Source organism: Piliocolobus tephrosceles, chromosome Y (assembly GCF_002776525.5).
Source record: "Piliocolobus tephrosceles isolate RC106 chromosome Y, ASM277652v3, whole genome shotgun sequence".
NCBI classification, from domain to species: domain Eukaryota; kingdom Metazoa; phylum Chordata; class Mammalia; order Primates; family Cercopithecidae; genus Piliocolobus; species Piliocolobus tephrosceles.
Window position 1 is genome coordinate 25425195 of NC_045456.1, and position 25829 is coordinate 25451023.

The 25829-nt window shown below is 40.3% G+C and overlaps 1 long non-coding RNA gene across 2 annotated transcripts in view; it reads left to right on the forward strand.

The window, feature by feature from the left end:
* The window catches only part of LOC113222274, a 58112-nt gene extending 34321 nt beyond the window's left edge, over positions 1 to 23791 (forward strand). The window contains exons 3-4 of one of the 2 annotated variants that reach the window (XR_003308314.2): positions 20293 to 20376; positions 23430 to 23791. This is a non-coding gene — a long non-coding RNA (uncharacterized LOC113222274). Of the gene's footprint in view, positions 1 to 20292; positions 21741 to 23429 lie in introns of those variants that run through there. The other variant, XR_003308313.2, reaches the window with a different exon arrangement.
* The last annotated feature ends 2038 nt before the right edge of the window (positions 23792 to 25829 follow it).

Consider the following 25829-nt stretch of genomic DNA (forward strand, 5'->3'; position numbering starts at 1 on the left):
TGCTCTGTCGCCCAGGCTAGAGTGCAGTGGCCGGATCTCAGCTCACCGCAACCTCTGCCTCCTGGGTTCACGCCATTCTCCTGCCTCAGCCTCCCGAGTGGCTGGGACCACAGGCGCCCACCACCTCGCCCGGCTAATTTTTTGTATTTTTAGTAGAGACGGGGTTTCACCGTGTTAGCCAGGAGGGTCTCGATCTCCTGACCTCGTGATCCGCCCGTCTCGGCCTCCCAAAGTGCTGGGATTACAGGCTTTGAGCCACCGCGCCCGGCGTTTTTTGTATTTTTTAGTAGAGATGGGGTTTCACTGTGTTAGCCAGGATGTTCTGGATCTCCTGACCTCGTGATCCTCCCATCTTGATCCTCCCATCTCGGTCTCCCAAAGTGCTGGGATTACAGGCTTGAACCACTGTGCCCAGCCTCCATTTTATTTTTCTTATAACAGAATGCCTGAAGCTGGATAATTTATTTTAAAAAATTGTTTCTTACAGAGGCTGAGAAGTGCAAGGTTGAGGGACTGCATCTGGTGAGGGCATTCTTTATTTTGAGATGGGGTCTTGCTCTGTTGCCCAAGCTAGAGTGTGGTGGCAAAATCTTGGCTCACTGTAACCTTCATCTCCTGGATTCAAGTGACTCTGCCTCAGCCTCCTGAGTAGCTGAGATTACAGGTACACACCATCACACCTGGCTAATTTTTGTATTTTTGGTAAAGACAGAATTTCACCATGTTGACCAGGCTGGTCTTAAACTCCTAACCTCAAGTGATCCACCTGTCTCAGCCCCTCAGAGTGCTGGGACTGTGGGTGTGAGCCACTGCTGGGATTATGGGTGTGAGCAGCCTTCTTGCTAGTGGAAACTCTGTGCAGAGTCTTGAGGTGGTTCAGGGCATCACATAGTGAGAAAGCTGAGAGTACTTTGTTAGGTCTCTTGTCTTCTTCTTAATAAAGCCACCAGTTGTCATGCTTGTAATTCCAGCATTTTGGGAGGCTGAGGCAGGAGAATCTTTTGAACCCAGGAGGTGGAGGTTGCAGTGAGCTGAGATCGTGCCATTGCACTCCAGTCTGGGTGACAGGGCGAGACTCCGTCTCAAAAAAATAAAAATAAAAATAAAGCCACAAGTTGCAAACCCATGTTCTACTAACCCACTAATCTACTAATCCATAAACAGATTAATTCCTTCATGAGGAGAGAGCCTTCATGACCTCATCACCTCTTAAAGACACCTCTCCATACCTATATTAGGGATAAAGTATAAACATGAGTTTTCAAGAGGACAAATATTTAACCATGGCATTTTATTCTTGGTCCTCCCCACTTGCACGTGAGAAGTAATGTCTTCTAACATACAAATATTTATTCCAATGTCATGGTCCCAACACCTTAACTTGTTCCAGCATCAATTCAAAAGCCCAAAGTCCATAGTCTCAAATGTGAAATCAAAGTAAAATATTTATATCCAAGATGCAGTAGTGGTAAAGGCATAAAGTAGATATTTCATTCCAAAAGAAAGAAATAACAGGCTCCAAGCAAATCTGAAACCCAACCCCGCAGACGTTAAATTTTAAGCTGGAGAAATAACTTTTGACTCCATTTGCTGCCTTGTGGACACCTGATATGAGGAATAAATCCCAGAAGTTGTAGGAAGCACTACTTCTATGGAGGCTTTTCAGGGTGCAGCCCATGTGGCCTACTCCTAGGGTTAGAGTTCAGTGCTTGAAGCTTTCCCAGGCAGGTGTTACATGCTGCAAATGACTCTACAGTTCTGGGGTCCTATAGTAGTCTCACTATTCCCTTAGTGGGGACACTATGGTGGACTCACTTGCATGGTTCCACTGGGCATCACCCTGTTGGAGACTCTCTGGAAACTCTGACTCCACATTTCTGCTTGGCCTTACTCTGCTGGAGGATCTCTGGATGCTCCACCTTTGTGAGAATCCTTTTTCTTGTCCCCCTACACTTTCAACAACATCCTTTAAAATACCAGTGGAACCATTCTTTAAAATATCGGTGGAACATACCGCTATACCTTTTGTACTCTGGGCCTGCATAATTGGTAACGTATGAATGCTGCGAAATATTTTCAGCTTGTCCATATTGGAGTGGCAAGTTGGGTTATACTTGAATAACAGCTGTGGTGGCAAAAAGGCAGTGTTGGAATGCAGGGAGCAGAGATCTGAGGGGGACCCTGAGGGGTTCTGTGGAGGGTACTGTAGGTCTTCATCCTCAAATCATTCTGCTATTCTGGCCTTTTGGCCTGTGATGGGAAGCTCTGAAATCTTTTCACACACTATTTCCATTTTCTTGATTATTTCTTCTCTCTGTACTAATTGCTATAATAAAACCTTACAGAGCTACTCCCTTGGTTACCTCTCAAACATGATATTTTTACACAATATTTGGCTAGGCTGAGATTTTCAAATCTTTTCACTCTGATTTCCTCTTAACTGTAATTCTACTTTTAATCATCATCATCTTCTGCTGCTGCTTTTTTTTTTTTTTTTTTTTTTTTTTTTTTTTTTTTTTTTTTTTTTTGCTATTGAATCTCAGCATAAACAGCCAAAAGCAACCATTCAGCTTCTAAATATTTTGTTGAGAACTTTCTTCTGTCAGATACCTGTTTTCATCACTCTGAAGTTTGGCCTTCCACAAACACTGTGGACATGGATATAAGTTAGTCAAGTTTTTTGCCAGTTTACTACAGTTTCCAATACTTTATTCCTCAGTTCCATCTACCTTTTCAGAATGGGCTTTGCTGTTCATATTTTTATCAGAATTTTAGTCAAGATCACTTAATCCAACTCTAAAGAGTTTCAGTCTCTTCGTACTGTTCTTATCTCCTAAGATTTCATCAGAATCAAGCCCTGATCCTCCAAGTTCTTCCTACCTCTGCTCATAACCTAATTTCAAATCCGTTTCCACATTTTCAGGCATTTGTTTTAATCAAGCCTCCACTTCTGGTGTTAATTTTCTGTCTTAGTCTGTTTTCTGATGCTTGTAACATCATACTTGACATGGGGTAATTTATATTTTAAGAAGATTTTTTTTGTAGGCATGGATAGGCCACATCTAGTGAGGGCCTTCTTGCTGGTGGGAATTCTGCAGAATCTGGAGGCAATGTAGGGTGTCATATGTTGAGGGACCTGAGTGTGCTAGCTCATGTGTCTCTCCTCATATAAAGTTACCAAGCCCACACCTGTGATAACCCAACCTACTCATGAGGTCAGAACCATTGTGACCTAGTGACCCCATTTCTTAGAGAAACCATTTCTTAATAGTGCCATGTTAAGTATTAAATTCAATCTGAGTTTGAAAGGAAAGAATATTTAAACTATAGCAATTCTAAACAACTTTATGTTAACAAATCTAGCAATTTAGATTAAGCAATTAAAATATATTTAAATTATAGCAATTCTAAACAACTTTATGTTAACAAATCTAGCAATTTAGATTAAGTGGACAAAGTTTTGAAAGCTATAAACTAATAGGTTTACTTATAAGAAATAGATAACCTAAATGGTAGAGTTAATTTTTTTTTGAAAGGAAAATAATTCTAATTCAAATACTTGCAAACAAATAGTCAACAAGAGGAAGCACTTGGCTGGTCTTGGCCACATTTGTAACTCCAGCACTTTGGGAGGCTGAGGCAGGTGGAACACCTAAGGTCAGGAGTTTGAGACCAGCCTGGCCAACATGATGAAACCCCATCTCTACTAAAAATACGAAAAACTAGCCAGGCGTAGTGGCAGGGGCCTATAATCCCAGCTACTTGGGAGGCTGAGGAAGGAGAATTCCTTGAACCCAGGAGGCAGAGGTTACAGTTAGCCGAGGTCACACCATTGCACTCCAGCCTGGGCAACAAGAGTGAAAGTCTATCTCAAAAAAACACAAAAAAATAACAAAAAACCCACAGAAAACAAAGAAACGAAAACCCAGAAAACAGATAAAACATTACAAGAAAAGATAATTAGATAATTACAGAAAGTATCTTCAATCAACATGATGCCTATGTCCTAAAAAAATTAGTTAACCAAATGTAGAAGTTAAAAATATACTATTATACTATTGCCAAGTGTATTATTACAGGAATACAGAAATAGAAAAAGAACGATTATTAGTTATCTAGACAGGTATATTAAAAAATTTGACAAAACCCAACATCCATTCTAATATACAATGACAATTTCTGAAACAGATTTTAAGAAGTCATATACAAACATCTGAAACCAACATTATGCTTAATGGTGAAAGGCTGAATACCTTGCCCCAAATTATCAGGAACAATACACGATGCCTACTTTTACTACTGCTGCTCAGCATCAAACTAGATATTCCAGCTAGTATAAAAAAAGGGAATAAAAACATCCAGACTCCAACAGGAAAAGTAAAACTATCTTTATTCAGTGTTTCACCAAAAAAAGACATAAATGACTAACAGGTATATAAAAACATTCCAGGTATCACTAATCATTACAGAACTGCAAACTAGACTGCAGTGAGATATCACATCACACCAATTTGAATGACAATTTTAAAAAATGAAAATATAAATATTGTGAAGACATGGAGAAAAAAACACTTGCACACTGTTGGTGGAAATGTAAATTAACATATACATCTTGTTTCCACAAGATGGCACATTGGAAGCAGGGTTTGTTTGCCTCTCCAACTTCAAAGAAAAGAATAGTATATAGAGATTCACACTGTTAACTTTTTTTCACAGAAGCAACATAGGAACTTAAAAGTGAAAGAATCCCCAGATCCTCTGAAAGACATGGCAGACTACAGCCTACTCTGAGATAGGTGAAAAACTGTAAATCCCCAGAGTGTTAGAGGGGGAGTGACTGCCTCTAGAATACACATTTCCACCAGAGAATCTGAAAATCCAGAAATCCAGGCCACAGGAGAAGGCCTTAACCCTAGCCAGAGCTGGAACTGATTCAGGGAGTAGCAATAAAATAATTAGAAATAGCAGAGAAGTCAGCTAGGTAGCTTAGAGATGGATCGCAGGATGAAAGAAACTCTCAACAGAATTTCATAAAATAATCCTTTTGGCTTAGGATTGTCTTGCCAATGCGGGGTCTTTTTTTGGTTCCTAGCAAAACTTTAAAGCAGTTTTTTCCAATTCTATGAAGAAAGTCATTGGTAGCTTGATGGGGATGGCATTGAATCTATAAATACCTTGGGCAGTATGACCATTTTCACGACATTGATTCTTCCTATCCATGAGCATGGTATGTTCTTCTATTTGTGTCCTATTTTATTTCACTGAGAAGTGGTTTCTAGTTCTCCTTGAAGAGGTCCTTCACATCCCTTGTAAGTTGAATTCCTAGGTATTTTATTCCTTTGAAGCTATTGTGAATGGAAGTTCGTTCCTGATTTGGCTCTCTGTTTGTCTGTTACTGGTGTATAAGAATGCTTGTGATTTTTGCACATTGATTTTGTATCCCGAGACTTTGCTGAAGTTGCTTATCAGCTTAAAGAGATTTGGGGCTGAGATGATGGGGTTTTCTAAGTATACAATCATGTCATCTGCAAACAGGGACAATTTAACTTCTTTTTTTCCTAATTGAATACCCTTTATTTCTTTCTCTTGCATGGTTGCCCCGGCCAGAATTTCCAACACTATGTTGAATAGGAGTGGTGAGAGAGGGCATCCCTCTCTTGTGCCAGTTTTCAAACTGAATGCTTCCAGTTTTTGCCCATTCAGTATGATATTGGCTGTGGGTTTGTCATAAATAGCTCTTATTATTTTGAGATACATTCCTCCAATACCAAATTTATTGAGTTTTTAGCATGTGAAGGGCTGCTGAATTTTATCAAAGGCCTTTTCTGCATCTATTGAGATAATCATGTGGTTTTTGTCTTTTGTTCTGTTTATGTGATGGATTATGTTTATTGATTTGTGTATGTTGAACCAGCCTTGCATCCCAGGGATGAAGCCCACTTGATCATGGTGGATAAGCTTTTTGATGTGCTGCTGGATCCGGTTTGCCAGTATTTTACTGAGGATTTTTGCATCAATGTTCATCTGGGACATTGGTCTAAAATTCTCTTTTTTTGTTGTGTCTCTGCCAGTCTTTCATATCAGGATGATGTTGGCCTCATAAAATGAGTTAGGGAGGATTCCCTCTTTTCTATTGATTGGAATAGTTTCAGAAGGAATGGTACCAACTCCTCCTTGTACCTCTGGTAGAATTCAGCTGTAAATCCTTCTGGTCCTGGACTTTTTTTGGTTGGTAGGCTATTAATTAGTGCCTAAATTTCAGAGCCTGCTATTGGTCTATTCAGGGATTCCGCTTCTTCCTGGTTTAGTCTTGGGAGAGTGTATGTGTCCAGGAATTTATCCATTTCTTCTATGTCTTCTAGTTTATTTGTGTAGAGGTGTTTATAGTATTCTCTGATGGTAGTTTGTATTTCTGTGGCATCATGGTGATATCCCCTTTATCATTTTTTATTGTGTCTATTTGATTCTTCTCTCTTCTTTATTAGTCTTGCTAGTGGTCTATCAATTTTGTTGATCTTTTCAAAAAACCAGCTCCTGGATTCATTGATTTTTTTGGAGGGTTTTTTGTGTCTCCATCTCCTTCAGTTCTACTCTGATCTTAGTTATTTCTTGCTTTCTGCTAGCCTTTGAATGTGTTTGCTCTTGCTTCTCTACTTCTTTTAATTGTGATGTTAGGGTGTCAATTTTAGATCTTTCCAGCTTTCTCTTGTGGGCATTTAGTGGTATAAATTTCCCTCTACACACTGCTTTAAATGTGTGCCAGAGATTCTGGTATGTTGTATCTTTGTTCTCATTGGTTTCAAAGAACGTCTTTATTTCTGCCTTCATTTCGTTATATACCCAGTAGTCATTCAGGAGCAGGTTCTTCAGTTTCCATGTAGTTGAGCGGTTTTCATTGAGTTTCTTAGTCCAGTGTTCTAATTGATTGCACAGTGGTCTGAGAGACAGTTGTTATAATTTCTGTTCTTTTACATTTACTGAGGAGTGCTTTTTTTCCAACTATGTGGTCAATTTTGGAATAAGTGCAATATGGTGCTGAGAAGAATGTGTGTTCTGTTGATTTGGGGTGGAGAGTTCTGTAGATGTCTATTAGGTCCGTTTGGTGCAGAGTTGAGTTCAGTTCCTGGATATCCTTGTTAACTTTCTGTCTCGTTGATCTGTCTAATGTTGAAAGTGGGGTGGTAAAGTCTCCCATTGTTAATGTATGGGAGTCTAAGTCTCTTTGTAAGTCTCTAAGGACTTGCTTTATGAATCTGGGTGCTCCAATATTGGGTGCATATATATTTAGAAGTTAGCTCTTCTTGTCTTCTTGTTGAATTGATCCCTTTACCCTTATGTAATGGCCTTATCTGTCTTTTTTGATCTTTGATGGTTTAAAGTCTGTTTTATCAGAGATTAGGATTACAACCCCTGCTTCTTTTTGTTTTCCTTTTGCTTGGTAGATCTTCCTCCATCGCTTTATTTTGAGCCTATGCATGTCTCTGCCTGTGAGATGGGTCTCCTGAATACAGCAAACTGATGGGTGTTGACTATCCAATTTGCCAGTCTGTGTCTTTTAATTGGACCACTTAGTCCATTTACATTTAAGGTTAATATTGTTATGTGTGACTTTGATCCTGTCATTGTGATGTTAGCTGGTTTTTTTGCTCGTTAGTTGATGCAGTTTCTTCCTAGCATTAATGGTCTTTACATTTTGGCATGTTTTTCCAATGGCTGGTACCGTCAGTTTCTTTCCATGTTTAGTGCTTCCTTCAGGATCTCTTGTAGGGTAGGCCTGGTGGTGACAAAATCTCTCAACATTTGCTTGTCTGGAAAGGATTTTATTTCTCCTTCACTTATGAAATTTAGTTTGGCTGGATATGAAATTCTGGGTTGAGAATTCTTTTCTTTCTTTTTTTTTTAATTATACTTTAAGTTCTAGGGTACATATGCATAACATGCCGGTTTGTTACATATGTATACTTGTGCCATGTTGGTGTGCTGCACCCATCAACTCGTCAGCACCCATCAATTCATCATTTATATCAGGTATAACTCCCAATGCAATCCCTCCCCCCTCCCACCTCCCCATGATAGGCCCCGGTGTGTGATGTTCCCCTTCCCGAGTCCAAGTGATCTCATTGTTTAGTTCCCACCTATGAATGAGAACATGCAGTGTTTGGTTTTCTCCTCTTGTGATAGTTTGCTAAAAATGATGGTTTCCAGCTGCAGGACCTCATGTCTAAAACACCAAAAGCAACAGCAACAAAAGCCAAAATTGACAAATGGGATCTAATTAAACTAAAGAGCCTCTGCACAGCAAAAGAAACTACCATCAGAGTGAACAGGCAACCTACAGAATGGGAGAAAATTTTTGCAATCTACTCATCTTACAAAGGCTAATATCCAGAATCCACAAAGAACTCAAACAAATATACAAGAAAAACAAACAAACAACCCCATCAAAAAGTGGGCAAAGGATATGAACAGACATTTCTCAAAAGAAGACATTCATACAGCCACAGACACATGAAAAAAATGCTCATCATCACTCGCCATCAGAGAAATGCAAATCAAAACCACAATGAGATACCACCTCACACCAGTTAGAATGGCAATCATTAAAAAGTCAGGAAACAACAGGTGTTGGAGAGGATGTGGAGAAATAGGAACACTTTTACACTGTTGGTGGGATTGTAAACTAGTTCAACCATTATGGAAAACAGTATGGCAATTCCTCAAGGATCTAGAACTAGATGTACCATATGACCCAGCCATCCTACTACTGGGTATATACTCAAAGGATTATAAATCATGCTTCTATAAAGAAACATGCACATGTATGTTTATTGCGGCACTATTCACAATAGCAAAGACTTGGAATCAACCCAAATGTCCATCTGTGACAGACTGGATCAAGAAAATGTGGCATATATATACCATGGATTACTATGCAGCCATAAAAAAGGATGAGTTTGCGTCCTTTGTAGGAGAATTCTTTTCTTTAAGAATGTTGAATATTGGCCCCCACTCTCTTCTGGCTTGTAGAGTTTCTGCTGAGAGATCTGCTGTTAGTCTGATGAACTTCCCTTTGTGGGTAACCCGGTCTTTCTCTCTGGCTGCCCTTAAGATTTTTTCCTTCATTTCAACTTTGGTGAATCTGGCAATTATGTGTCTTGGAGTTGCTCTTCTTGAGGAATATCTTTGTGGTGTTCTCTGTATTTCCTGAATTTGAATGTTGGCCTGCCTTGCTAGCTTGGGGAAGTTCTCCTGGATAATCTCCTGCAGAGTGTTTTCCAACTTGGTTCCATTCTCCTCACACTTTCAGGCACACCGATCAGACACAGATTTGTTCTTTTCATATAATCCCGTATTTCTTGGAGGCTTTGTTCATTTCTTTTTACTCTTTTTTCTCTAAACTTCTCTTCTCACTTTATTTCATCCATTTGATCTTCAATCACTGATAATCTTTCTTCCAGTTGATCGAGTCAGTTACCGAAGCTTGTGCATTTGTTACGTAGTTCTCGTGTCATAGTTTTCATCATTATCAGTTCATTTATGGCCTTCTCTGCATTGATTATTCTAGTTATCCATTCTTCCATTCTTTTTTCAAGATTTTTAGTTTCTTTGTGCTGGGTACGTAGTACCAGCTCTGAGAAGTTTTATCAACTGAAGCCTCCTTCTCTCAACTCATCAAAGTCATTCTCTGTCCAGCTTTGTTCCCCTGCTGGCAATGAGCTGCGTTCCTTTGGAGGGGGAGATGTGCTCTGAATTTTTGAATTTCCTGCTTTTCTGCACTGCTTTTTCCCCATCTTTGTGATTTTATCTGCCTTTGGTCTTTGATGATGGTGACATACTGACGGGGTTTTGGTGTAGGTGTCCTTTCTGTTTGTTAGTTTTCCTTCTAACAGTCAGGACCCTCAGCTGCAGGTCTGTTGGAGTTTGCTTGAGGTGCACTCCAGATTCTGTTTGCCTGGGTATCAACAGTGGAGGCTCAGTTGGAAATGCAGAAATTACCCATCTTCTGTGTCACTCATGCTGGGAGCTGGAGGCTGGAGCTGTTCCTATTTGCCATCTTGGGCACCCACCTTGGAGCCTGTCTTTCACTGGGTTTTACTAGGGTAGGCCTGTTGCTGGAGTCTGAGGCAAATTTCAGTGCAGATTTTCCTCTCCATTCCCTAAGCAAAAAGTATATCTGTCCATACTGTGCTACCTCGTAGGGGATGGTGGGGAATGTGGGTAATGTAATGCTTTCTTTCTACCCTCTTTAATGCATCTGTTTTTACTTTTGTGCTATACCCAGCTGCTATCATCTCTTATCTGATTTCTTATGCACATTTGAAGGTGCATATATATGAAACATACACGGATAGTCATTAAAATTGATGTCCTGCAGAGGAGTTAGTGCTTGGAAATCTTATTCCACCTTCTTGCTGATGTCTAGTTCCACTCAGTGGTATTTAATTTCACTTTCCAATTTTCATTCTCATACATGGGAGCAGCTGATTTTATATATATATTTATTTATTTATTGGCATCAAATGGAATATTTTTATCAAATTTTCATTTGGCAATATCAATTGACATAAATTTTTTTATCCGTGTTTCTTAAATGGAGACAAAATAATTATATTGCTTAATGAAACATTCTCTGTAAACCAACTGAAAGCCACCTAAACTATTTTAACTGCTACTTGAGATGGGAAGTCTCAGCATATAAACCCCCCGCATAGTACACAGTTTTCCATAGTACATATTACACAATGCATAATACATTATTTTCTATTGCATATAGAGTGCCACAATACATGAGAGTATGAAATGCTGTAATGACATTTAGTGTAACAGATGTTTTTAACCTATTCCTACACTGCTATAAAGAATACTCCCTTAACTACTTTACATTCACAGTGTGGAGATTCTTTAAAGAACTAAAAGTAGAACTACCACTTGATCCACCAAATCCCACTACTGGGTATCTACCCAGAAGAAAAGGAAATCAATATTCATAAAAGATACTTGCACATGCATGTTTATACTAGAACAATTTACAATAGCAAAATTGTGGAACCAACCCAAATGCCCATCCATCAATGAGTGGATAAAGAAACTCATATATATATAAAATTCCAAGTGGAGTAACTTAGGAATGGAAATCCAAACATCGTATGTTCTCATTGATATGTGAGAGGTAAGCAATGAGGACGCAAAGCATAAGAATGATAATGGATATTGGAGACTTGCAGGAAAGAGTGGGAAGGGGGTGAGGGATACAAGACAATAAATATGGTGCGGTAATACTGCTCAGGTGATGGGTGTACCAGGTTCTCACAAATATCCACTAAAGAACTTACTCATGTAACCAAATATCACCTGTACCCCAATAACTTATCAAAAAGTAATATTTAAAAAAATAAAAAAAGAATGCTTCCTGAGATTAGGTAATTATTAAGGAGAAAGGCTTAATTGACTCACAGTTCTGCACACTTAACAGGAAGCATGGTTAGGAGATCTCAGGAAAGCTACAATCATGGTGGAAGGCAAAGGGTAAGCAGGCACCCTCCTCAAAAGGTGACAGGAGAGAGTGTGTGCGAGAATAAGGAAATGTCACACTTTAAAACCATCAGCTCACATGAAAACTCACTATCATGAGAACAGCATGTGGGAAACCGCGTCTATGATCCAATCCCTTCTCTTCCTTGACACAGGAAGATTATTGGTCCTTCACTCGAAACATGGGGATTACAATTCAAGGTGAGATTTGGGTGGGGACACAGAGCCAAACTGTATCAACAGATCTAAGACAAACAATAAAGAAGGAAAGCCAAGAGGGAAACATTCTAGCTGAAATAGCTTTCTGCCAACCATGTGGGAAACATTTTCAAAAGCAAAGCCTAACACCTCTTATTAACTGTATCCTGCATCATTTCTGTAATTACTGCTTAGTTTCAGAAGTATTTTTGATCATTCATTTTTATAGACTTTGCATCTATACACAATGAGAGTTTTATTTCCTTCCTCCCAATCTTCATATTTTTATTTCCTTTTAATGTCTTATGGCATTAGCTCAGAGTTCCGGTACAATGTTGACAGAAGTAGTTAAAGGGTATATCCTTGTCTTGTACTCAATTTTAGGGGAAAACCATCTCATTTTTTATCATTGTGATGTTAGCTAGTGGCTGAGTCAGGAGAATTGCTTGAACTAAGGAGACAGAAGTTACAGTGAGCTGATATGGCACCACTGCACTCCAGCCAGGGTGACAGAGTGAGACTCTGTCTCAAAAAGAAAACTTACATTTAATTTTATTAATAATATAGTTAGGTGTATGGGAAGAGAGGGTAATCCTTTAAGCATTTTTTAATTCATAGATAAAATTACATATGCTTATTATGTACAATATATATATATACACACACATTATAGAATGGTTAAATCTAGCTAATTAACATGAATTACCTTACAAATTAATAATTTTTTGGTCATAACATTTGAAATCTCTCAACATTTTTCAAGACTGTTATGAATTATAGTTGTCATGTTGTATAATAAATGTCTTTAGCTTACTTTTTGTATTTAAATTTTGTGCCCTTTAACCAACATCTCCCACAACCTCCTACTCCATCTGGCAGTCCTTGGCAACCACTGTATATATATACACACACACACACGCGCGCACACACACACACACATACATACATACACAGTGGTGAGAGACAGTCTCACTTTGTCACCCAGGCTGGAGTGCAGTGGCGTGATCTCAGATCATTGCAACCTCCACCTCCTGGGTTCAAGCAATTCACCTGCCTCAGCCTGTTAAGTAGCTGGCATTACAGGTGCAAGCCACCATGCCTAGCTTATTTCGTATTTTGTAATTTGTTGTTGTTGTTGTTGTTGAGATGGAGGCTCATCCTCCTCCCCAGGCTGGAGTGCAATGGTGCGATCTTGGCTCACTGCAACCTCCACCTCCTGGGTTCAAATGATTCTCCTGTCTCAGCCTCCTGAGTAGCTGGGATTACAGGCACCTGTCACCACGGGACCCAGCTAATTTTTGTATTTTTAGTAGGGACAGGGTTTCACCACATTGACCAGGCTGGTCTTGAACTCCTTACTCGTGATCTGCTCACCTCTGCCTCCCAAAATGCTGGGATTACAGGCATGAGCCACTGCACCCACCCTAATTTTGTATTTTTAGTAGAGATAGGGTTTCACCAGGTTGACTAGGCTGCTGTCGAACTCCGGACCTCAGGTCACCACCTGATCCACCCGCCTCAGCCTCCCAAAGAGCTGGGATTAAAAGAGTGAGCCACCACACCTGGACCTACTCTTGACTTCTATGAGATCAATTATTTTAGATTCCACTTAAGAGTAAGATAATGAGGTTTTTTGTTTGTTTGTTTGTTTGTTTGTTTTTTTTCCCCTGTGCTTGGCATATCTCACTGTTAATGTCTTCCAGGTTCAAATTCATTGTGTGTGTATAAACATACCACATTTTCTTTAACTATTTACCCACTGATAGTCACTTAGGATGATTCCATATCTTGGCCATTGTGAATAATATGGTAAGGAGCATAAAAGTACAGATATATCTTCAAATACTGCTTTTACTTCCTTTGAATATAGATTTAGTCCTTGGTTTACAGAAGTCATATGACAGTTTCATTTTTAGTTTGAAAAATTTTAGTTATGGAAAATAGTGGTGAGATTTCTTGCTACTATTTTCTATAATAAATATGTTGGGTTTTTAAAAACCAGGTAATTGGATCTCTGTACTAATCCATTTAAGGCTTAGGGAGTGTGGGGAAAAGAAAGAGATCAGCTTGTTACCGTGTCTATATAGAAGGAAGTAGACATAAGAGACTCCATTTAGTTCTGTATTTGAGATGCTGTTAATCTGTGACCCTACCCCCAACTTTGTCCTTGCAAGAGACATGTGCGAAGGTGATTTAAGGTTAAAAGGATATTGGGCTGTGCAGGATGTGTCTTTCTTAAACAAGTACCTGAAAGAAGCTTGACGGTTAAAAATCCTGCCCCTCCCTGGGATTGGAACATCTCCGGTAATACCCATTGTGTGCCTTGTTTACTGAGTAAGGAGAAAACGCCTTTAGGAATAAGGTGGGACTTGCTGGAATAAGGTGGGACTTGCTGGAGCAATACTGCTAAAAGGTTTATGGAGATGTCGCATATACATCTCAAGGCACAGCATTTTCCTTTAAACTTATTCATGTTACAAGGATTTTTTTCATGTCTTACTGCCGATTTCCTCCCTACAATAATCCTATTGTCCAGCCGCTCCCTTATCCTTTTAATGGTAAAGATAATTCTCAATAAATACTAACGGAACTCAGAGGCCAGTGCCAGTGTGGGTCCTCTGAAAACACAGCACTGGTCCCCTGGGTCCCACTTTTCTTTCTCTATACTTTGTCTCTGTGTATTATTTCCTTTTCTCAAGTCTCTAGTCCCACCTAACGAGAAGCACCCACAGGTGTGGAGGGGCAGGCCACCCCTTCAAGGGAGTTTCATATTTTCTTTGAACTTTACGAAGTTAATTCAAAAGGCAAAGAGTATAAAAAGAAGATTGCAATTGCAAGCAACCCTTACCCCAGTGTAGTTCAGTTAAGTTTATTAGGATCATATAGTCACACAGCCTAAGAAAAATGTCATTAAAGCAAGAAGACCAGAATACATAGTGATGCTGATAGAAAATCAGTGCTGTAAATTTCACCATGATGATTGAATAAAATGGAAGAGCAAAATAATCCCAGAAACAAACAAATATTAAACTGTAAGAATATAACTGTGCCAGCAAATGCAGGACCTCTTTTAACATGATATTGACAAAAGGAGATCTAATGTTCATGTGGCAAAACTCTCACAAAATAACCCAAGGATCCAGGCCAGTTGGCTTTTGTTCTGTAGTTCAGGTGTCAGCATTTTCTTTTCTTTTTTAAAAAAGTAATTTTTATTCCAGTAGTTTTTGGGGTACAAATGCTTTTTGGTTGCATGGATGAATTATATAGTAGTGAAGTCTGAGATTTTAGTGCCCCTATCACCAGAGCAGTGTACACTGTGCCCAATGTGTAGTCTTTTATTCCTCACTCCCTACCAACCTCCTTGCTGAATCCCCAAAGTTCATCATATCACTCCGTATGTTTTCAGATCCTCAAAGCTTAGCTCCCACCTATAAGAGAGAACATAGGTATTTGGCCTTCCATTCCTGGATTATTTCACTTATAATAGTGGCCTCCATCTCCATCCATATTGTTGCAAAAGACATCATTTCATTTCTCTTTATGACTGAATAGTATTTAAGAGTGATTTTATTTAACCCCTCATTGGTCAGTGGCCACTTAGGATGCTTCCATATACTTACAATTACAAACTGTGCTGCAATAAACATGTGCCTTTTGCATATAATGATGTTTTTTCTTTGAGGAGATACTAAGTAGTGGGATTGCTAAATCAAATGACAGATCTACTTTTAGTTCTTTAAGGAATCGTCATACTATTTTCCATAGTTGGTTGTAGTAGTTTGCTAGTTTAGATTCACACCAGCAGTGTAAAACTGTGTTTCCTTTTTGGTGAAAAGGTATATCGTTTTGGTATATCCATACCAAAATCTATTTTTTTTTTTAAATTTAAAACTATGGCCATTATCGTAGGAATATCTCACTGTGGTTTGGATTTGCATTTCCCCAATAACTAGTGATATTGAGCATTTTTTCATATGTTTATAGTTCTTTTGTATATCTTCTTTTGATAATGTCTATGCATGTCCTTTGCCCACTTTATTATGGGATTGTTTTCTTCTTACTGATTTGTTTGAGTTCCTTGTAGGTTCTGGATGTTAGTCCTTTGTCAGATGCATAGTTTGTGAATATTTTCTCCTATTCTGTGGGCTGTTTACTCTGCTGATTATTTCTTTTGCTCCACAGACGCTTTTTAGTTTAATTAGGTCCCATGTATTTATTTTTGTATTTGTTGCCTTTGCTTTGGTGGTCTTGGTCATGAATTCTTTGCCTAAGCCAATGTCCAGGTGATATCATTTAATTTAATTGCAAGCTTTTTCAGTATGTACATTCTTTCTGCCATAGTTACCATTAGCAGTTGCAGCAGAGTCTCTGAGAAAAGCATACATTATGTACTCTATATGCCAAACCTATTCTATAATAAATGTGTAGCAAGAGAAAAAAAAAAAAAAAAACTCATTGAATCTGAGGATGATTTATTATTTCAGTGTAACCCAAACTGATTTTCCTGACTCATAAACCAAGAAGATATTATCAGAACCATTATATGACACCAAATTATTAGGACCAGAAAATGTATCTGCCAGCTGAGCAAGGTGTCTCACTAACCTCATCCCAACATGTTTGGAGGCTGAGTCTACAGGATCACTTGAGACCAGGAGTTTGAGACCACCCTGATCAACATAGTAAGACCCAGTCTCATATTAAAAAAAAAAAAAAAAAAAAATCTACATATCTGCCTTTCAAGCATTCATCTGTACTTTTCCTTTACTCTGGCTTATTTTTAATCCATCTAGCAACATAGTCCTCCCAAAATCTAAAATTAATATAGAGTTATATAGGCCTGGACAGTATTAAATCAGTGTTTTTTTTCTAATCAGGTACTGTATTTTAAACATAACTGAAATTTTAATCAACTCTAATTTTAAGAACTTTGCTTTTAATCACATGTAGCAATAATGTCTAGGTTGAATAACCCCCCCCACCCCACTTTTTTTTTGAGATGGAGTCTCTGTTACCAGCTGGAGTGCAGTGGCACGATCTCATCTCACTGCAAACTCTGCCTTCTGGGATCAAATGATTCTTTGCCTCAGCCTCCCAAGTAGCTAGGATTACAGGAGTGCACCATGACGCCTGGCTAATTTTTGTATTTTCAATGGAGATGGGGTTTCACCATCTTGGCCAGGATGGTCTCAATCCCCTGACCTCGTGATCTGCCTACATCAACCTCCCAAACTGTTGGGGTTATAGGCATAAGCCACTGTGCCCAGTCCGAATAGACTCTTAATTGCAAATTTCAAATGCCTCAAGTCTTGAATCTATGGGGTTATAATCAAATCATATCAGTCATGCCACTGCACTCCAGTCTGGTCTACAGACTAACACTCTTTCTCAGAAAAGAATAGAAAAAAAAAAAAAGGAAAAAAAGAAAAGGTAAGCAAGAGTAGAATCAGTGTCACAAAGATGTAATGATAGAAGTAGAAACAAGAAAAAGTCAAGGAATAACTGAATCCATTACTGATGCTTTTAAAAAAAGGAAAAGGTACTTTGAATATGTGAATAAAGATCTTGACACAAAATTTATCATGAATTATCCAGGTGGGTGCAAAGTAATCACAAACATTCTTATAAAAGAGAACCAGCAGGATCAGAGTGTGAGAGAAAACAGCAAGTACAGAATCAGAGGCCAGAGGCCAGAGAGGAGAGAACATGTTATGTGGTTGTCTTTGAAGAAAAAGGAACCATAAGCCACATACTGGCAGATATCTAAAAGCTAAAGGCACAGAAACAAATTCTCACCTAAAACTTCCAGAGGTGGCCAAAATCTTGATTTCTTTCCTCTTTAAAAATAATTTTGCTTTTCTGGCATTCAAAAGTGTAAGATAATTTTGGATAATTTTAAGAAACTGTTACTTTGTTATAGCAGTGATAGAAAACTAATACAAACCATTGTGTATAAGTATCACATTTTCTTTACCCATTAATCTGTTGATGGATTTGTAGGTTGCTTCCAAATTTTGGCTATTGCAAACAGTGCTACATCAAACATAAGAATGCAAACATATTTTAAATATACTGATTTCCTTTCTTTTGGTTATAACCAGAAGTGGGATTGCTGGGTTATAAGGTAGCTCTCTTTTAATTTTCTGAGGCACCTCTAAACTATGCGCCATAGTCATTGTAGTAATTTACATTCCCACCAACAGCGTACATGGACTTTTCTTCGCATCCTCACTATTATTTGTTACTGCCTATCTTTGGATATAGGCCCTTTTAACTGGAGTGAGATAATATCTCATTGTAGTTTTGATTTATAATTATCTGATAATCAGTAATGTTAACCACTTTTTTCTATGTTTGATTGGCATTTGTATGTCTTATTTTAAGAAATGTCAATTCAAATCTTTTTTGCCAATTTAAATCAGATTATTAGTCTTTTTTCCTATAATGTCTGCACTCCTTATGTACTTGTTTATTAATTTCTTATCATATGGGTAGTTTGCAAATATTTTACTCTCATTCTGTGATTGTCTCTTCACCTTGTTGGTTGTGTCCTTTGTTGTGCAGAAAGCTTTGTAAGTTGATATGATCCTTTTTGTTCATTTTGCTTGGGTTTCCTGTTCTTTTGGGATATAATGCAAGAAATTTTGCCCAGAACAACGTCCTGGAGAGTTTCCCCAGTGTTTTATTTTAGTTTTCTAGTTGAAGATCCTATATTTGTCTTTAATCCATGTTGATTCAATTTTTGTATATGATGAGAAATAGGGTTCTAATTTTATTAGTCTGCATATAGATATCCACTTTTCCCAGCACCATTTATTGAAGAGACTGTCCTTTCCCCAATATATATGATATCTTTTTTGAAAATGAGCTCATTGTAGATGTATGGTTTCTGAATTCTTTATTCTGTTTCATTGGTTTGTGTGCCTATTTTTATTTCTGTATCATGCTGTTTTGGTTACCATAGCTCTGTAGTATATTTTTGAAGTCAGGTAATACAGATTTCTCCAGTTTTGTTTTTTTGCTCAGAATAGCTTTGGCTATTTTGGATCTTTTGTGGTTTTATATGAATTTGAGAGTTTTTTTCTATTTCTGTGAAGAATGTCATTGGTATTTTGATAATTGCATTGAATCTGTAGACTGCTTTGGGTAGTATGACTATTTTTAACAATATTGATTATTTCAATTCATGAACATTAAATATTTTTCCATTTTTTGGTGTCTGCCTCAATTTCTTCCATTAGTGTTTTGTAGTCTTAATTGTAGAGATCTTTTCACTTCTTTATATTTTTATTTCAATTTTATTTATTTTCCTCTGATATTTCTTTCTTTCTTTCTTTCTTTCTTTCTTTCTTTCTTTCTTTCTTTCTTTCTTTCTTTCTTTCTTTCTTTCTTTATTTTGAATCTTAGGTTCAGTTTGCTCTTGCTTTTCTAGTTTTTTAAGATGCATTGTTAGGTTATTTCTTTGAAGCTTTTCTTTTTTTGGTGTAGGCACTTATAGCTATAAATTTCCCTACTAGTACTAAAAGGAGTTAGTTAGCTTGCCTTAGGTAGATGACAAGGAAAGGGTCCTGGAGAGCCCCAAGACAATGGGTAGGTGCCTCATCCCCATGTAATATAAAAAGCAGCCTAAAAAATTCAAGCTGTAGGCACTGATAAGGGAACTAGCACAGGGTGTTGTGCTTGCAGACATGCCTACAGCTGCACAATAAAAAAAAAATATCTTGCACAAATCTCCAGGTCACTCAGATAAGGATGTGTAGAAATGCCTATATCCTTTGTATAGTCAGCAAGCTCCCAGAAAAATGTTTTTTCTTCTTTTGTGGGCACAGGCACTGTGGGATCCAGTAGGCTCCAGGGGCTGATTTACTTTCCTTTATTAGGAGTCCAAGTCCAACTTCTATAAATTGTCACCTCAACCTTGATTGGGCCAAAGTCCCAGGCCAAGCTTTCATTTAAGCTTTTGGTATGTCCTGGGCCAAGCTAAGCAGCATTTATGAATCATCATTTCAGCTCCTGACTGGTCATGGGCCTGGGCCAAGCTGAGTCACTAGTTTGCCAAGACAGCCAGCAGAGTAAGAACCCTCCTTCTCTTTCCCAGTTTATAAAAACACTGAGGCTGGACACAGTGGCTCACATCTGTAATCCCAGCACTTTGGGAGGCCAAGGTGGGTGGATTACAAGGTCAGGAGATAGCGACTGTCCTGGCCAACATGGCAAAACACGGTTTCTACTAAAAATACAAAAATTAGTCAGGCCTGGTAGCATGTGCCTGCAGCCCCAGCTACTCAGGAGGCCGAGGCAGGAGAATTGCTTGAACCTGGGGGAAGGAGGTTGCAGCAAGCCAAGATCACACCACTGCACTCCAGCCTAGGTAACAGGGTGACCCTCTGTCTCAAAACAACAACAACAACAACAAAAGCAACAAAACCCCGGAACCCAGCCTCATAGGAGGTACTATTGTTTAAGATACCTGTGTTGGCAGAGAGCTTTCCTCTTTTTGTTATTAAACTTTTATTCTAACTTCATCTTTGTTTCCACACTTCTTAATCATCTTGGCGGTAGGACAAATAACTCCCAAGTTATCTCAGACAGTGGAAGACTTACATCTTGGTGCATTGGTCAGGAAGAAGAGAATTCATCGTAAGGGTAAGAGTGAACCTTTAACTCTTTACTTTCATTTCTCAAACTTATTATCTATTCCAATCTAGTTACTTTTTAAAGGACTAAGTGGCTAAGTTGGCTGGACTTCATGGGTCAATAGGGATTTCCGGAAGGGGACATTCCCCTTATCCAGAATGAGTCATAGCTGCAAGCTAAGGGATTGAACTTCAACCAATCAAAGGGGACTTTCCCCTAAGACAAAATGAGTCACAGCTGCAAACAAAGGGATTGAAACTTCAATCATATAGGGAGTTTACGCTGTTGCTGCGGCCTGACGTTTTTAACCAATCAGGCCCATCGATCTACAAGCAGATGGAAAACAAGCTAATCCTATAGGGGAGAAAAAGGAAAAGGGAGGAGTCATAAGGGGATTTGAGCATAGGACACCCAAGCCAGAAAAGCAACCCTTCTAGGTCCCTTTCCACTATGTGGAAGCTTTACTTTTGCTTTACTTTCACTTTTGCTTTAATAAACCTTGCTGCTGCACTCTCTTTGGGTCCTTGTGTTTCTCTAATCAAGCTGTAACACTTGCTGCTGCAGTCCACAGCTTCATTCCTTGAAGCACATAAGACCATGAACCCTTCCATGGAGAAGAAGCTTTGATGGGAAGAAGACTTCTTGTCTTATCTTCACCGAGGGCCTAAGCCCTTGTGTGGGATTGGAAAGCGGTCTTGGGGCTACGGAAGATTTCTGGCTGGTGCTATGTCCCAGTGTTATCTGAAGGCTGTTAGACTAACTCCGTTCCATGACAGCCCATCAGGGTCAGCAAAAGGACTTCTTCCTATCACATTTTCCTTTTTTCTGTCACAGCTATCATGTCTCCTACTCCTTCTTTGAATACAATGTTGCGGGTGTTTTTGCAACCTAGAGATGTCCGCTTGCTGGGTAGTTAATAGGTGTCTTAGTAATCAGGAATGTAATTCAAAGAGTTGTTGTCTTGTGATTTCCTAGAAACAGGAGAATTCAGTATTTCAATCTAAGTTTTCACCTAATAATGTCTATTCTATCCCTCAATGATGAACATTCATAGCACTGAATGGGAGAATATTTCACCCCTAGTGAATATCCTCCTCCAATTTTAGGTTGTTTTTTCCTTCAAGTAGGAGTTCAGCATTGTCCAGTGAATTTAAACAGTTCTTTTATGAAACAAATTAATTTTCTTATGCTGGAAGACATGTTATAGGGATAGCCTATCAAACCCAAACCGCTCTTTCTAACTTTTGCCTGAGAAGAATTGAGTCATGGATTTTTACCTAATATTTCTTTTTTAAAATATTTATTTATTTGTTATTTATTATCTATTTATTTAATTTATTCTTTGAGACAGAGTCTCTCTGTCACCCCTCCTGGAGTGCAGTGGTGTGATCTCAGCTCACTGCAACCTCTGCCTTCCAGGATCAAGCAATTCTGCCTCAGCCTCCTAAGTAGTGGGGATTACAGGCACCCACCACATCACTCGGCTAATTTTTTGTATTTTTAGTAGAGACATGTTTTGACCAATTTAGTGAGGATGATCTCTATCTCCTGATCTTGTGACCTGCCTGCCTTGGCCTCCCAAAGTGCTGGGATTACAGGCATGAGCCACCATGCCCAGCCTTTACCTAGCATTTCTAATCCTACAGTGCCACATAGTTGAAAGGGATTTTTCTCCATGGGGAGTCTTCTCAGCTGTTATTCCCAAACCTCTACTCTTCCAATTCTTCTCCCTTTTGCATCTTTCTATCAGTGATCAGGCCCCTTGTCTTAGTTATTGACAGAAAAACTCCACTTTCAACAGCCAGGAGAAAGCCATCCTGATAATACAGATCTTAGCTTCAATACTGTCCCCAACAAAGGGGGGCAAACATTCAATTTTTATACTCTTTTGAGGCACCTACTTTGCATTCAATTACATTGAAATTTAAACAGAAAAGGAATTTTATATTTGAAAGTTAATCAGTTCTATTCTGTGGGACTTTGACGTTTTGCTGAGGCCATAGCAAAGGAAGCCAGAGATGGTGTTAGGACACTCCCTCCATTAAGAAGTCTTACCCAGGTCCAACTACTACATAATCTCTCCCAAGCCTCCGGGGTACATTGGGAGCCTTCTTGGGTAAGTGGATCTAGAAATCCAGCAGGACAGAAGGCTAGGGTTTTGAGCAGGTAAGTGTGAATAAATCTTGCCAACTAACTTTTCTGGGACCATGGATGAAAAGTCAAGCTTGTTTCCATGGATAGCACCTCTGATGGTCATTGGGACCCAGAGAAAAGGAGGTAACAGGATATGTGGGATTTACTTTCTCTCATTCAACCTTGAGTCAGACAAAAAGGAGGAAGGGGACTGAGGGATGCATTGTCTCCCCCTCTCTGTCTATATGGGTAACATAAAAAACCATGTGCAGTTAGTTTATACTCCCCTTCAGAGCATTTCAAATCACTGGACCTCATTTGACCTTGAGACTCTGGAGAGAAAATGGTTTATGTTCTATTTCACAAGGGCCCGACCTTGTTTCTGTGTTGGGGATAAACAAACTTGGCCTTCTGAGGGAAGTCTTGACTTCTATATTATTCAACAACTAGATATTTTCTGTAGGCAGAAGGGCAAGTGGCCCTCAGTTTCCTATGTATAGGGTTTTTTAGCTTTGTGGGAAAATCCAAATTTTTATACACATTGTACAGTTGACCCTGCCCTTTTGGCAGCCATGTCAGGCAAGCCCACAAAGGATGATTACCCAAAGTTAGAGAGACAAACCACTGGGGAACCCTCAGTTGCAACTACTGGGTACCCCACCTGCCCCACTTATTTGGGGCTCCCAGTAGCCAAACTATTGACTCCTCTTGTTGTATCACTCAGGAAATTCCCAACTTTGCTGTTGGCCCTGCAGGAAATGCTCAATAGGCATGGTGCCACTAGGGTTTAAGTTCCCTTCTTATTGCAAGACCTTAGGCAAATAAAGGGGGACCTAGGTAAGTTTTCCAATGACACTGATAAATATATAGGGACTTTCCAAAATTTAACCCAAGTGTTTAATCTTATTGTTTGGATGAACCGAGGCAAGATGGCGCAGTTCCGGCTTCTTCACTGTCAGCTATCCCGCGCCTGGGAAAGACACAGGTCGACTGCCCAGGCGCAACCCGACCTCCTGACGGAGAAAAACTGGAACCCACCTAGCCATGCCTACCGCCTGGCCCCCAACCCGCCTATGTCCCACCCACTGCCCTCCCACTACCAGGCCCAGGACATAAAAGCTGCTCCCGGTGGACGCGCAGTGCTCACTTCCTCAGCCGTCACTCCTGTCGGGACTGTAGGAACTCCGCCCGAGAGCTCCACTGGGTGACTCCCCTGGCCTCCCCTGCCAGAGACCGACGGACCTCACCCCTCCCCCACACCTTCTTTCCTGAACCTGGGGGACCAAAAATAAATGTGCATTTTTGCTCCTAGCCTTGCCTTCTCACTGGTCATTTAATACTCACCTTGGTTTCCTAGAAAGCAAATCAGCTTCCTAGAAAGCAAATCAGCTTCCCGGAAAGCAAACCAGTTTCCTGGAAAGCAAATCAGTTTCCCAGAAAGCAAATCAGCTGGTGCTAAAACCTGGGAGGAGACCCCTGCTCTCCTCAGGCCTCTGAGGATTGAGGAACCTCCTCCTGCTTCCATGCCGTGGACGGACCAGGATCTGAGACCCGCTTCCCTCACTCTCATGGCCTCTCTGGGGTAAGTGCCCTTGTCTCCCCTTTACCTCCCTCGGCCAAAAATCCTGCGCAGGTCCGAGGCCCACTTTTGGGCCACCAGATGGCTCGGGAGACCCATTCAGGATGGAGACATCCACCTGAAGGTAATCTCCACCTTGGCTCCAAGAGCCTCCAGTCTGTCTCTGCTAGTTCCAAAGGACGCTTTGAAGCCAGGCAGAGATCCACTTCCACTTCCACTTCCATTGTGTCCATTGTGCAAGTAAAGGGGAAACAAATGGGAAACCCCCAGTCCAAATTTCCAAAGAGCACCCCTTTAGGGTGCCTCCTAGCCAATCTAAAAACTCTACAACTCAAACAAGACCTCAAAAGAAAGCAGTTAATTTTCCTCCCCACTGTGGCGTGGCCCCAGTATGAACTAGACGATCAGTCTCAATGGCCACCAGAGGGCACCCTAGACCACAATGTCTTAACAGACCTCAGCAATTTCTGCCAGCAACTAAGCAAGTGGTCTGAAATCAATTACATCCAAGGTTTTTGGGACCTACGCTCTCGCCCTGATCTGTGTAGCTGGTGCTCTTTGGCCCAGGTTATGCTAGCCAGGGACACTGGCTCACAGAAACCCCAAAAAAGAACAATCTTCATTCCTCTCCGTTCAGCCGGAGGACCTAGGGTTTCCTTCCGCCCCCACGCCCTCACTCCCGCCCTACACTCCTCCTTCTCTCCCTGCTCTCTCCACCCCCTCCCTTCCTGCCCAGACTCCTCTTCCTTCCTCCTCATCCACTGGTGGCCTGCTTGCTCCCGTGCCCCCTTCCACGTCCTCAGCCAGCCGCCTAGGGCCCCCTATCTCTGCACACATCCACTCTGGGTGCCCTGCTGGCGCCCCCACTCCTGCCCCACACTCTCCTACAGTGTTAGCGCCTTTGCGGGAGGTAGCTGGAGGGGAGGGGTTAGTCAGAGTACATGTCCCTTTTTCACTGGCTGACCTTTCCAACATTGAGAAGCGTTTAGGGGATTTTTCAGCTAATCCCACTGTATACATAAAGGAATTTAGATACGTGTGTCAGGCCTATGACAACTTGGCATGACCTCCAGGTTATCCTAACCTCTACCCTAAACCCTGAGGAGCAAGAGCGCATCCTAGCGGCCGCCAGACAGCATGCCAACCAACTACATTTAACTGATGCCACCATTCCACTAGGGGAGCAAGCAGTCCCCTCGGCAGACCCAGACTGGGACTACCAGGTAGGCCAACCTGGGCGCTGTAGGAGAGACATCATGGTCCAGTGCCTGTTGGGTGGTATGCAAATGGCTCAAACAAGGCCATAAATTTCAACAAATTAAAAGAAATTTCTCAAAATCCAGAAGAAAATCCAGCTGCATTCCTGAATGGGCTAACTGAGATTCTAACCCAATATACCCGACTAGATCCGGCCTCCCCCACAGGGGCCACTATTTTGGCATCTCATTTCATTTCCCAATCAGCTCCCAATATTCGCAAAAAACTCCAAAAGGTGGAAAATGGTCCCGAGACACCAACACAAGACCTAGTTAAACTGGCCTTTAAGGTCTATAAATCCAGAGAGGAGACGGCTGATGCACAGCAACAGGCTCGCCCCAAACAGAAAGTGCAGCTCCTAGCAACGGCTTTACAACCCAGTCGTAACCCCAGACCGGAGAGCACACACCCCGCAGAATCCAAGACTAAAAAAGGAGCCTGCTATAAGTGCGGCAAGGCAGGACACTATGCCAACAGGTGTCCACAAGGTCCC